This window comes from Diadema antillarum, unplaced genomic scaffold (genome assembly GCF_040938485.1).
Source record: "Diadema antillarum isolate AM-2024a unplaced genomic scaffold, OU_Dant_1.0 scf00000044, whole genome shotgun sequence".
In the NCBI taxonomy this organism is placed as follows: Eukaryota; Metazoa; Echinodermata; class Echinoidea; order Diadematoida; family Diadematidae; genus Diadema; species Diadema antillarum.
In genome coordinates this window covers 1,313,097-1,328,017 of record NW_027270933.1, presented here as the reverse complement: position 1 = coordinate 1,328,017, position 14,921 = coordinate 1,313,097, and positions in this window count along the sequence as shown.

Sequence of the window (14,921 nt, the reverse complement as noted above, 5' to 3'; positions counted from 1 at the left end):
GGTGAATCAGGGACGGCGAAACCAGTGAATAAATCAAAGCAAAAGACATCAAACAGGCCACAAAATAGCACAAAAATGGCAATAACAAATATTAAAAAGAGTATAAAATATCCTCAGAAACATAATTTTATGGCTAAATAAAACAAAAGCATTACAGGATGGAGAATATGAATATCTAAACTTCCGATCAAAACAGCAAATCTATAAGCGTTACCATGAAGAGTTTTATTGCAAAACGCGCTAACTCCATTCTTGTTTATTTGATTGATTGGTTGATTGATTGATTGATTGATTGATTGATTCATTCATTCATTCATTTATTGTCCACTCTGGAAATTCTTTGTACATTGGATATCACAGCAAAATAAACATTAATTACATAGCAGGTACACCACAGATATGTCACAGAATACAAATGAAACTAACTCATACTAACATATACAATATATATATAATATATATATATATAGCATATGCAGGGCTCGCTCCACACTAACTTTTATTTTTTGGCGGCCCGATCGATTGAATTTTTATTTTTTGGTGGCTCGAAAGTAAATTCTGGTGGCCTGAAAAAAAAAATCAAGAAAAACTAAATCGGTCCTACTAAACATATAGAAAAAGAAATATTAGGTATTACTGAAGTGATACAGGTACCCATGGCATGTCTGAAATAAATGAATAAAAAAATCAATCATCTTACCGTTATTCTGAGTTCTAAGATTTAGCAAATAGGCTTATAGATTGTAAAAGTTGAAGCCTATATTAAGTGGTCAAAACTTACATTTGAAATGATAAAGTGGGAGCATTGCAGATATCGGTAAACATTTGACATTTTGTTTTGACATTGTAAAGAGCCGAAAGTTACCGTTAATCATTTTAAAAAAATGTAAAAGCAAACAAATGAAATTTCATTTTAGCATCATACGGAGCTGAATATTACCGTTATTCATTTCCAAATTTAAGAGCAAACATCCGACATTTGTTTCATTATCGTACGGAGCCGAATGTTACTGCTGTCCACTTCCGAAAGTGAAATGAATCATCTGACGATTATTTTAGCATCTTACAAAACCGAATGTTACTGTTTTTCATTTTTGAACGTCAAGGCAGACATCAGACATTTATTTTACCATCAAACACCGCTGAATGTTACTTTTATTCATTTCGAAATGTAATAGCAAATATCCGACATTTATTTTAGCATCGTATGGAGAAGAATATTACCGCCATTTACTTCCGAATAAAACGTCGAAGCAAACATTCGACATTCATTTGAGCATCTTCCAGAGCCGAAAGCTATCTTTGTTCATTTCCAAACGCAAAATCAAATATTTAACATTAATTTTAGCATCCTCCGGAGCTGAATCTTACCGTTATTCATTTCCAAAAGTATAAGCAAACATCCGACATTTATTTTAGTATCATAACGGAGTGGAATATTACCGTTATTCATTTCCAAAATTAAAAGCAAGCATCTGACATTTATTTTGGCATCTTACGGAGCCGATTGTTACCGCTGTCCATTTCCAAAAGTAAAAGGCAAACATATCCGACTTTTTTTTTTTGATGGCCCGATTGGGACACCAAAATCTTCATTTCTCAAATTTTGGTGGCCCGACGTGCTTTTTTGGTGGCCCCGGGCCACCGTGAATGTTGAGCCCTGGTATATGTACCATAACACCATAATACATTAACCCGATCCACATTTACAACTAAACTATCAATATATATCACTTTTATACAAGGATTATTCAACACATAAATATATTCATTATACTATGGTTTCCTGCATCATCATTATATTCACCAAACAGTATATCACCTACATATCCCAATGTATATGTTTTTTTCCTAAAGCCTTCGAATCAATCACAAGTCCCCAAATCAATCGCAACTTGCATTGAAGCTCACATAAAACTTGCGATTGATTCCTATCACAAGTCTTTATAAGACAGGCCCCAGATCGTTGTATGTAATCCACGAGTCATCGAGACAACTAAAATTTTCGCCGCTCGTACTGTACAATATGAATGGCCGTCCATTGAAACCTGCATTATCACTTTATCGCAAGCGAGCGTATCGCTTTGCCATAGTTATGCACGGCGAGCATTACGTGCTGCTAGCCTTGTATACAAACGCTTGTGATAATTTTTTCAGAGTAAAAACATAGGAACACAATCGCGTATTCGGAGATAAAACACGCGAACGTTCGTAAATTTGCATTGGCCTTTTCTCGAAGATTCGGGTAAGCTGTACCCGATACTTCGTAAATAATAGGGGTCTAATGCTCAAATGCTCCACCCGACCCTTCGTATATTAGGGCATATAATCTACGAAAGGTCGTGTATCGCGACCACCCGACCCGAACGCGATCACCCGATGAAACGAAGTAAGCCAATACTTGTTAACAGCAAACTTTACTTACATTTTATGTTTACCGTTTTCCGTTAAATGAACCTTTTGTACTCATTTTTTTTTCTATAAGACAAACAACAGTTTGGCTGGGATAGACGTGCAACTATGTTTTATGCTCGAGTAAAATCTGACAGATTTGAAAAAGTGACATCGACCAAGCTGCTGCTGCTGGTGTAATAAACATTGAATTAGGATAGGGCCTAATGGGGATGATGTGCATCTCAGCAAGATGTTCAGGGTGTTGTGTATATTGCGTATATTAGTCAAGTCCGGTACTTCTCACTTCTTTGTCCCAAGTACCCTGCTACAAAGACTACAATGTACTACAGTGTGAACTAAGTGTGAAACATATTGTGAAAACATTGTGAACGCAGTTTGAAATACGTTAAAGGACAAGTTCACCTTCATAAACATAAGGATTGAGAGAATGTAGCAATATTAGTAGAACACATCATTGAAAGTTTGAGGAAAATCAGACAATCCGTTCAAAAGTTATGAATTTTTGAGGTTTTTGTGCAGAACCCGCTGGATGAGAAGACTACTGCTCTGTATGAATAACTTAGATGTCACATGCGTACAACAATATAAGGAAAATATAAAGAGAATTTCACAAAATTTCATCTTTTGAAAAAAAAAGTACACATTCCCCTGACTCCTTACCGACACATGTTATGGGTAATATTATTCCCCCTGCCTTTAGAAAGAGGCAAGTCAAGTGCTCTTTTATTATGCGAAAAAAGTGAAACCATGTTGAATTTTCTTTTACATTTTCTTTATACTGTTGTACGCATATGACTCACAAGCTGTCGTAGTCTCCTCATCCAGCGGTTCCAACACAAAAATTTAAAAAATTCATAACTTTTGCATCGATTGTCCAATTTTCCTCAAACTTTCACTGATGTGTTCTACTAATATTGTTGCATTTTCTCAATCCTTATGTTTATGAAGGTGAACTTGTCCTTTAATATTGTTAGGTTCCAGCGGCTTAACATTGCGATCACATAATAAAAATAATCAATTCACAGCGTGAAACAGAACTATTAGAACATGCTATGAAAACAAGACAACAATGCGAAATCATCTTCATACTGCTAAATTCGAGCGTTTTCAAATAGCCCATTACGTGAACACATTGTGAACATACTGGGGACATGCCCCGTGCTTATTCCAACATGATATTCTCCTCTAAAATTACTGCACTTATTCCTGCACTCTTTTCCTAATCATTTCCTTTTAATAGCATCAATCCCTGTTCTTTCCTATCAGCGATCGTTGCACATTAGCAACGTGAACTTCGGAAGGACGGCGTCACTTGATTTGGCAGAAGGCATGTATTTGAGCCGTGTACTGTGCAAAGTAGATGTACTTATCACTCAGTTACACTCCGACTTCTACAATATCGTCGGTGCAAACTCTTCGAACTGCCAGGTAAGACCTTATTCCTTTATTCATTCATTTACTAAAGTTTTAAACACAAATTACCTTTGTAACCTGTACGTAAGGAACAGTTAAAAAGGCAGAAAACAATGCTACTTTTTCATGTTTCGAAATGTCAAACTGGGCGCAACTTTAAAATTGCACACTTTGTGATACTGATCTGAAAGGCAAAAGGTTTCCCCCACATCCCCGAACCCGTGTGACATCGGTGCAAAGTTGAACATTTTTTTTTTCTTAGGATGAAGAGCAACATATTTCGCATATTCAGTGCGCTGAACTTTAAATGATATGTCATGATACAGAAATAAAAATCATTCAAATCGGAAATTCAAAATAATGTGAGAGGGAATCAATAGAAAAGCAAATGATTGTGGAGGTTGATTCCCAGAAAAAAAAAACACTAACAAAAAACAAAATAGGCGGAACACACCTACTCACACGAACATCGATACATATACCGCACGCAAATACATCTGAACGAGCATACACACACACATAGGCCTACACACAAAAAATTAATGGAAGGGAGAAAACAACATGAAGACCGTTATATAGGGACAACATTGAAATAATATGGGCATGCCTACAGCTGCAAGAGATAGGAAAATATGAAAAGCAAGATATTTGAGACGAGACCATGTGGACCTGTTCAACAACCATGTAGGAAAGTCTAAATCAAGATCACTAATTCCAAATCATCTTTTAATCCACACTGTCACCAGGATATTGTGAAAGAAACTTATTCTTAATCTTACAGTACGTTTAAACGTATGAAACCCGGATGTTCGTCATCAATATTTAAAGTAGTCTGATTTTGGGTATATGGCACATCAATTTTGTCGAGTTGTTCATCTATGCGTTTCTTTGTATGCATTAGATACTAAAAGCTTTAAAACTTCAGGCAGTCAGGCAAAATAATCAGTGTTAGCACATTAATTGCAACCATAAATAAATCATAATATTCTCCATTGCCTTGCCAATGATCTGTAAATGTTGATCGTGGCTGAGCCTCCGCAGGCAAGTTTCTGTAATCTTAGTTTGGTAATAATACACTTGAAAAATATGACATTGTAATGGAGAATAACTTATTTTCTTTGTAAATAACCTCTGTACTTCTTTAAACAAGTTAATTAAAATCGATTAGATTACTGTTCCAGTTTTAGTGATCAGCCATTAGTATGCCATAATATGACAGTAGAAAAGCACCTGGTTCATTAAAGACTGTAATGAAAATTGAGGAGCTGCGGATGAAAAGGCATAAGCTTAGTGTGTCCGTAGGTTGGATGTTTTGCCGAAAAAAAGATAATCATTTAACTCGCAATTTATTAGATTGTTAGAAAAGGACTAGTTTGTAAACAGGCCTTTATTTTTGCCCTAACACTGTCTCGTATAGTATTGCCAGTTGTTGTCCGTTGCCAATATTGCCAATCATGTAACAAAGAGACATATCTGCAGATACTCCCTCTCGCTAAATGTTTAAATCTTTAACCCATTTTATCCGCATAAATTCAATGGTCTATCAACTTTAAACACTTTTTTTCCAAATCCAGAGGAAGATAAAACAAAATTGAGGAGATGAACGCAAATAATTTAGAATTGAAAGCTAGATAAATTACGGACATTTTATTTTGTGTAATGAAAATTGCGGTCTCGAAAGTATATCCAAATCGACAGAAAAGTTTAAAGTTCAATTTGGAAGAGAAAAAGAAGAAAGAGAGAGAAAGAGAGAGAGAGAGAGAGTGAATAAATTTTTATATTTAGGCCTTCACCCTAACATTGACGGCTGAGAATTAATTTCAATTTCGCAAAAATTGGAATTAATTTCCTGGAATATATGTCGCTTTGGTCACATCCTTTATCGACATGTAAATGAGTATATGAATATAAAAACGACCCAAGTCCAATTTTTGGCCAAATTCAGTTTGGCATGGGAAATTGTAGCTTATGCATGGACTCATCTTGTGTATAAATGATAAATCCTAATTACCCCCGGAAGTGCCTGAAATGAATGAGTTAAATCTTATATTAATGTAAGAATGAAGGACTTGGGTCATTCTTACATTCATATAATAACGCCCTCTCTCATCCTTCTCCCATCTCGATAGCAGAATATCATGTATATGAATCAAAGAACGACCCAAGTCCATATGAATCAAAGAACGACCCAAGTCCACCACACAAAATGGCCTCTCCACTATAAATGTAAATGTTAATTGTCATAATAATATATGTTCTAATTTGTATATACAATGTTGCTTTCCCATCACAGTTAAATAGAATATTATTGGACAAATAAACAAGATATGAAGTTTTTTTTTAGTTTACTCGAAATGATCTTCCATGGACTTGGGTCGTTCTTATATTCATATACTCAAATGTTAATGTGTTCACATGTCACCAGATAGCACTTTAGCAAGACAAGTATTATTATTTATGCAATGTCAAATAAACATCACTAGGCCTATAAACATCAGTATTGTATACCATTGTCCATTCGTGCCCTCTCACCTAATTCATGTAATTTAATTTGTGTATTCCTTATGACTTGACTCTTTCGTTTTTGTTTTTATGATGCTGTTGTTGTCTTTTTTTTTTGCTACAGATTCAATACCTGAATTTGTCTTTTGATAGCTTCGACAACAATTTTCAACATCACTCCTCGATGGGAATAGACTTGGCCAGATGGGTTTGTCATATGCCAAGACTTTCGACCCTCAGTCTGACATCCCCCTACTTTCCTGATAAATTCCTGTCAACAGCCGTCAACTTAGCCTCTTCCTGTCAGGTATGTCACCTTTGACTACGCATGTTTGGCTATTGGAAGCCAATATGGATGTGTTTCTTAAATAGACCATAGTGATGCCCACTGCGCGATCTGCACCTACGAATTAGCGCGAGTCGTATAGCTGGTGTCCTCCCTCTGATTTAAAAGCTTAATATCTTACCTTGCTGTTTTTGGACATTTTAGGTATAATTTTATTTGAGAATAAATTTCAAATATTCCACCAGTATGTATCAGATCGACAATCATCTGAATTCTGAATGGAAAACTTTCTCGTGTTGAAGGGTGACATCCAAGCCTATGCTCTCTCCTTCGTTCCATCTCAAGAGATAGTGCACAGTGAAGGCGCGCACCTCGGATTAAGTTGTGATAAATACGTAACGATAACGCCTTGTATGAGCCACAGTGTTCCTAAATATTCTTTCTTCTTACTTAATTGTGTAACCAGATTGAAAACATATTCAAAACATACGAAAACGCCTAACCGCTTCCCCCTTAGTGGTAACCTCCATAAACTTTAGTAAGGAGCTTCACATTCGGTAAAGGTGCACACGTATCAAGTTGGTGCAACCATGCTCATACCCATTCACATTCTTCCCGAATAATTGGTATTACTTTTAATCGAAAGTTGAGCAAATTTTACAATAACTGTGCACAAGATCACTGAATTTCGATTCTAAGAATGCAGAAGTTCCCTCATGCAATCGAATTTCCCGTCCTACACTCTCTCCGTGCTCCTCCCACATGCATGACGTCGTTTCTACTCGTTACAGGATTGAGGTCGACGCCAGTGGCGCAAATTAGCAGCTGACTCGGATGAATCGAACAAGTTTGACGAGAGTCCGCTCGGGATCATTGTGTAGGCGATATTTGCAGTGTCCTCTATGCGATATCTTTGCGATCTGGCTCCTGCCAAGTTCTGCGCATGTGGTATGGCCGAGGAATACAGCGAAGAATTTGTTACTTGTGGTTCATTTTGTATCGTCGTCTGCTGTTGTTGCTTGTTGAGGATTAAATCGATGATATTATGGTATTGGTTGAGGTGAGGATTCAGCTTTTAACTTTTGTGAAATAGGAATACATCACAGACGCTTATCCCAGTGACTTTAAAAAACCAACGTGCCTGTTGGTCCGAATGACCTTTTTCTGCTCATGCGCAGAGTGGAACTCCGAACTGGCTTATTAGCTTCCAATTAGTGTGTTCAATAGGTACAAAAAATGAAATCTTTGAATTGTTTAAAACATCTCATAATTACATACAATGTGAGAATTTGCCCTTATATTTAATGCATGCTTGTACGTGTATCTACATGTATGTTGAAATCCTTTTTTTTTGGGGGGGGGGGGCAGAGGGAAGATACATCATAATTTATTACGAGCATGTTTTTATCTATGAGCTGAAACACAACAGTTATATGAGTCTGGTGTGGAAATTGTTTTTGTCATATTTTGGTGCATTTTCACTCAGTGACTTTCTCAACAAGAGACCCATGGGTTCAGAGCTCACCTGAATATCTCAAGTTCACCTTCCATGCAGTCTTGTAGACTATTTCCTAGGGAGAACATACCAAAGTTGGAAGCCTTTGGTGACCTCCAGGGCCCAGGGAGACATGGCATCCATATATCTTTATTCTATGACACTGGCGAAAATCCTGCCAAAGTTGTATAAAAACTCTGATCATGCGCGCTTCCAAAAAGAAGATAAAAACTTAAAACTGGTCCTCAGTAAATTATTCCTGGAAGCGGCCAAAAGGGGGTACCCCTGAATCTGCCATGAAACACTTGAAAGTACTGTCAACAGTGCAGAGAAAAAAATATCATTTTTCTTTGGGTATGTGTGAAGATAATGAAGGTGTGAAAATTGGTCCCTAATTTGGACGGGTCCAAAGGGGCTCACCCCTGGATCTGTTCTCCTGTTTTAAACATATGGGGTTTTCCCACGAGTCAATGAGGTCAGCATTGAAAAAAAAAAGGTCGTTTTTTTTCTTTGCTTCAATGTGTGTCAAACTTGTGAACCTTGCTTGTGTGGTGTCGGACTCGTGGGTTTTGTTTGCCTAATGTCAAACTCATGGGCCTCATTTATCTAATGTCAAGCTCATGGGCCTCATTTGTCAAATGTCAAGCTCATTGGCTATATGAATCCAAAGGGACAGCGGGAAATTTTGTGAAAACGGCCTCAAGGTGGTCCATCACCCACTGAATGAAGGAGAGTTAGAGTATCTGACTCTATACAACCAGAAGTGCTTTGAGTAAATACACCAGTTAATGTTCTTGGAAGATTGTTTATGGCAGATCCAGGGGCGATCCCATTTGGGCCTGTACTAAATTAGGGACCAATTTTCACACTTTCATTGTCTTCAAAAGTTTCATCTTCCATCTTTCATCTTCTTCAAGCATGTTAATTATTTCATGACAGATTCCGGGGTCCCCCTTTTTTTTTGCCGCGGCCAGGAATAATCTATTGAGGACCAGTTTTAAGTTTTGATCTTCTTTTTGGAAGCAGTTTTTTTTTTGCCAAAGTCATAAAATAAAAATATATGGATGTCATGTCTCCCTGGGCCCTGGATGTCTCCAAATGCTTTCAACTTTGATGTGTTTTCCATAGGAAATAGTCTACAAGACTGCATGGAAGGTGAACTTGAAATACTCAGGTGAGCTCTGAACCCATGGGTCTCTTGTTGAGAAAGTCACTGAGTGACAGGGCACCAAAATATGACAAAAATATCTACTACAATGTATACCAAACTCATGTGATATCAACTCACCGATAAACATGCTCATATGACTTGATGTACCCCCACTCTTGCAAATAAAGTACAGTAACGTAGTTACAAATATGCATTGAACAGGTATTCAAAGATTTCAATTTTTCTGTACCTATTGAGCACACTTGGAAGCTAGTTTGAAGTCAAATTTAAATGAAAATCGGTTCTGTTCAATGCTGTTTACATTGATTAATGTTCGGAGGCTTTGTTTGAGGAAATCATGGGTGGTAAAGTAGGCCTACTTGCAAGTTATGCATATTCATGTAACAAGGTATAAGGATGTTCATTAAGGTTGTGAAATGTAAATGTTATTTTCCCTTTAAATAATAGATACAGACATCACAACCAACATTTTGCAGGTTGTATGTATATATGTATATCCTAAAAGCATAAGTGTATTCTTAATATTGATCTGAATAACTATGTTTATATTTATGCAGATTTTCAGTAACTTATAAGACACATAAATCGACCCACTTTTGGATGATGTGATAATCGGAGAAATGGACATGCACAAGCCATAAGGCGACCATTTCGCATATAATCATATGCATACAAATTATGTATGAAGGAATGCTTTTAAGTTACAACTGCTATCATAATTGTCTTCCTTGACCTGAAAAACATAGGTATAGACACCAGAATTTACCTTCTACAGGTTTTATGTACGGAGATATTAACAGTCCATTGTGGTGGCCATTTTGGATGCATTTATATGCAAATTTATGCAAATTATGTACAACGGAATACTTTCAAGGTACTACTGATGTCATAATTGTGTTCCTTGACCTAAAAACATAGGTTTAGACACAAGAACTGACATTCTATGGGTTTTATGTCCCAAGATATAAGCATAAATAGGTTACATGGCGGTCATTTTGAGTTTATGCAAATTAGGCATTGAACCATCACTCGAATTTTTGGGAACTTTTAATGTGTTGTTTTGATAGCTCTTCCAGGTTAAATGCCAGTAGAATGGTTTCTGTTGCAATTTGTTTTGGGTTGATACCTTTTTTTTCCCATATGAAGAGTTTGTGTGCAAAAACCGATAAGTCCATTTTTGAAGATTTTGAAGTACGGTCTCTGTCATAAAAAACAAAATAATACCTTTTAAATGATATATTGGTCAATACATATAAAGGTACATTTTTGAAGTTATGGTCAAAAGAAGTAAAATGTTTCTTATAATTCTCTTTATTTTTCTTGACCTTGAATCGCAAATATCTCCATTTGACAAATATGGACTTATCGGTTTTTGCAAACAAACTCTTCATATTTTGACTGGACTATACGGAGAGATCGCGATCTTAGCTCTTAGATGACCCTGTTTAAGGGTCACCATGGGGGCAAACTATGCTTTTGGAACATTTTGTCTCATAATTTTCACATAAGTTTAACGTTCAACAAGGAAAATAAAAATGATATTACACCAAAGTTTAAGAACCACAGAGGAAAGTAGTTCCTAATACAGATGGAAAAAAAAAATACCAGAGATTTAAGCCTAGTCACTCATTTGTCTTGGTTTCGTGTACCTTACCTATTGTTCCTGCGTCACTTTTACCAACTAGCCTTGTATACTACCACACAGCACTTGATACGTCTCTAGCACTAAACTAGCATCTTGAAGCAAGAGAGAGAAAGTAAATATAGGTTTCATGTCATCATGATACGAGCACTCATTGACCATGCTCCTTTCTGTATTAATGAGTGTAGATGTTTCAAGGCATGGTCTCTGCTTTAACATTGAAATTGATATTGGTACTGCACGATGAGCAAATATGAATTCTTTCCATTATTCTTGATTTCTATTCTATTTCTATTTGGTGACCCTGCATCAAAAAACCAACAAAAAGTCGCCTTACACGGATTTTTAAAAAGGGGAGACCCTTAAAGAGCAGACTCTTAGCTTTAAAATGATGTGCAACTCAATTCAAATGGATCTTAATATTGGAGAGAAAGCACACACTCTGTAAAAGTGTGAACTGAGAAAAGAGGCTCTGAAGTACAGAGTCCATTGAAGCGCTTAATCTTTGCCAAGTCGTGCTAGCTGTGCAATGAAAGGGACAAAACTAAACACAGGATGAAAACCACCCAAGCATTCTAGCAACAACATTGAAGGGATTTTAGATGAAGCTGAAGTATTTCAAGAAATGGAAAGAGAACTCAGGACATGAGGGATCATTATTCCCCCCCAAAAAAAAAGAAAAAGAAAAGAAGGTTTAAGGTTGTAGAAAAACATGCTGAATTAAAGAATAATGCAATGTAGAAAAGGAATAGCGCTTTCAGAAAATTTGATAAACTCAAGATTGAATTAGTTGACCTATTTTGCCTTTTTTTTTCTGTGTCCTCACGTAAAATAAAGGGGTGTGACGTTTCGTTTTGTGATGCACGATCTGATAATTGTTCCTATATTCATTACTTTTTCTACAGATACAAGATCTGACATTGACTATTCGCGAATTTAGTCGTAACGTGCAATCTCAGTCGGTTGTAGAAAAAAAATTGGCCCAATGGGTGTGTACTTTGCCAAGTCTTTCGAGTTTCAAGTTGGAATGCTACAACTCCCCCGATAATTTCTTCTCCACAGCCGCCGACCTGGCCCAATCCTGCCAGGTAGGAGCGTATGTCATATACTGTGCATGATACACACTCGACTCTAAAAAAACATTGGCCGGTTTGTATTATCATCCTTATTGATGGGCACACAAATCGCTTACAAATAAAATTGTTACGACACACACACACACACATGGGCTAACATTGACTGTATTGCTGTTGAGGTGATTACGATATTGTTGACATTGTTGTGGCTGTATGTAATATAATTTCTCGGTCAATTTTGAACTCTCGCAGGTATTATTACTGAAATGATACAGAAGGTTAAACGATTTTTTTTTTCGTATTGTGTCTGTTGATCATTGAAATTAACGCACTACACAGCAAGTCCTTTTGTGTCTATCATAACGAAAAAAAAACACAAATTTATTTTAGAGTACACAATTTCTTCTTTTTTTCAAGCGATAAAAATGTTTAACATATAGTGGAGAACATTTCAAGTCGTTTTGAAATTTTGAAATTCCTGATATCAACCTAAGACATAACAGGTAGGTGAACTGGTGAAAAATTATTTTAAACTTTGTTTTCATTTGAGTAAGACTAATTTGTACGATGTATCCACATGTACACAATAGATATTTTGGACGTGATCTCGACCCCGCCCGCTCTAGTAGTGCATCAGATCTGTACCACATGCTTCTTCCCGAAAAAAAAAGATACATCATGCATATTTAGAGGTTTGAATGACTGAAAATCCTGAAAATGGTTGAAATAGTTTTTCTTTAAGTATTTTCCCCGGAAGATTTTTGATTAGGTGTAGCTTTCAAAATTCTTCCAAAATAATCCTGAAAGTGGATTCCAATAAGCTATAAACTTGGTGTTTGCTCCGATTCTCCCAAATGTGCTAAATCAGATCAATACTAAATACACTTTGTATTTGTAATTTATTCAAGCAGCTGAATTGAAATAAGTAAGGAGGTAATTATGTAAACTGTCCTTGGAAGGCATGTATATGTGTTGTCGCCAACAGTATGAACACATGTACACTGATAATGCAGGAACTTATTAGGCAAATGAAAACAAATCAATATAATCCTAACTAAACCTTCCTGATACGATCAAGAGAAAGTTATCAAGAATGTAACCATAAATTTAAGAAAAATCATATCTCCATAAATCAAATATCCATACATGCGCTTTTTTTGTCTTGTCTTTTGTATATTTTATTTCAATGCGCGTTCATATTTACAGCACGCACTTTAATACAAGATTTATTACCTCCGCCAAGGGAGGAGGTTATGTTTTCGTTACCGTTGGTTTGTTTGTTCGTTAGTTCGTTTGTTTGTCCGTGTGCAAAATAACTCAAAAAGTAGACAACGGATTGGAATGAAATTTGCAGGAAAGTTTGAAGATGACACAAGTAAAAAACGATCAACTTTTGGTAATGATCCCAGAATTTTGGGAGAATTTATGAAGGATTTTTGATATTTTGGCAGGTAGGGTCAATGAACGTTGGAGTTCAGGCTGCGCGTATTTGAGGTTTGCCTGCGCCCACTAAAGTGCGTGCTGTAGTTTCTGCTGGGGCGAGGCGCGCCGTGCAGCTGAGGGTTTATGACGTATCAAATGCTTCTATATTGGGAAATCGGGCGACTTTCAGCACACAGTGCTGTAAGTACGTATGGGTGGAAATCACTAATATCTCTATGGAAGAACAAGATCAGTCACGTGGTGGAAATAAGCTGCATGCTTGGCGGAGGTCTGCGCTCTCAGAGTGCTTTTCTATTTTTCTTTTTTAGTAGTCTAAAGAGTGTATGTTAATTCATGTTCGTTAATTTATTTCACAATTATTTACAATAATAATTTGCTATTGCTTTTGTTTATTGACAGCTTCAAAAGTTGAAGTTGATAATTTACCCCTGGGAAACCGGTTCTCAACGTCAATCCTCGATGGGAACGGAATTAGCGCTATGGGTGTGTTCTGTGCCAAGTCTTTCTAGCTTCGATGTGGAATGCTACTACTTGTCCGACAATTTCTTCTCAACGGCCGCTGACCTGGCACAAAAATGTCAGGTATGTCACGATTGAAGTACAGGAAGCTTCCCGTTGATTTGCTTGCAGAATATGCAAAGATTTGTTTAATTTTGTTTCTTTTTTTCAAAACAAAAAGAAAAAGTGCCTCAGAAATGGAAAACCTTTCAAAAAGTGGGAAAATCGCGATGAATGCAGATTTCATTTAACATGGGCGCAATCTTTATGGGTGTTTCGTCATTGAAAATAAATTCAAATTGCTAGTGCTGCAGTAATAAATATAATATGCAAATGACGTGAGTGAGAATACATTTGGTAATCTAATATGGCATAAACAAATTTAAAGATAGATATTTAATGCAACTGAACACACAAAAAACAGTAGTTAAAGGACTTCGAATATAATTACGACCATGCATTTTAAATATCACGTTATTGTTATTCTGTATTAAAGAAAAAAATTCCACAACGTCATCTCCGTCACTTTTAGCGATGGAGATGACGTGATGGACATGATGGTTTTACAATTAATGGCCTCATATCATCTTCCTGATCCATTCACCTGCGGTAAGAACTGTGCTGTGTGTACTGGTAGAGTTTATGATCGTCTCTCCCGTTATGCCACCAAAATTATAATTTCATTTGATATGTAATCTTAAGCGTTCGGAGATGAAGTTGAATAAGTGTACGACCTGGCTCTTGTCACAAATTAAAAAAAAAAATATAACTTTCTCGATTAAAGTAAGTGCAAAATCAGGTGATTTCTTCAACTTCAGCATGTGACTGTCATGTACCACTAAAATCGATATTTAGAGTACGCGTTTTTCGTTAATGGCGCCCTTAATGGTCGCAACAGAGATGACGCAAAATGGTGGGACACCAATTGTTGAATTATTTATTTCATTTTTTTAATTGCTTGATATTGGTATGTCTATGCC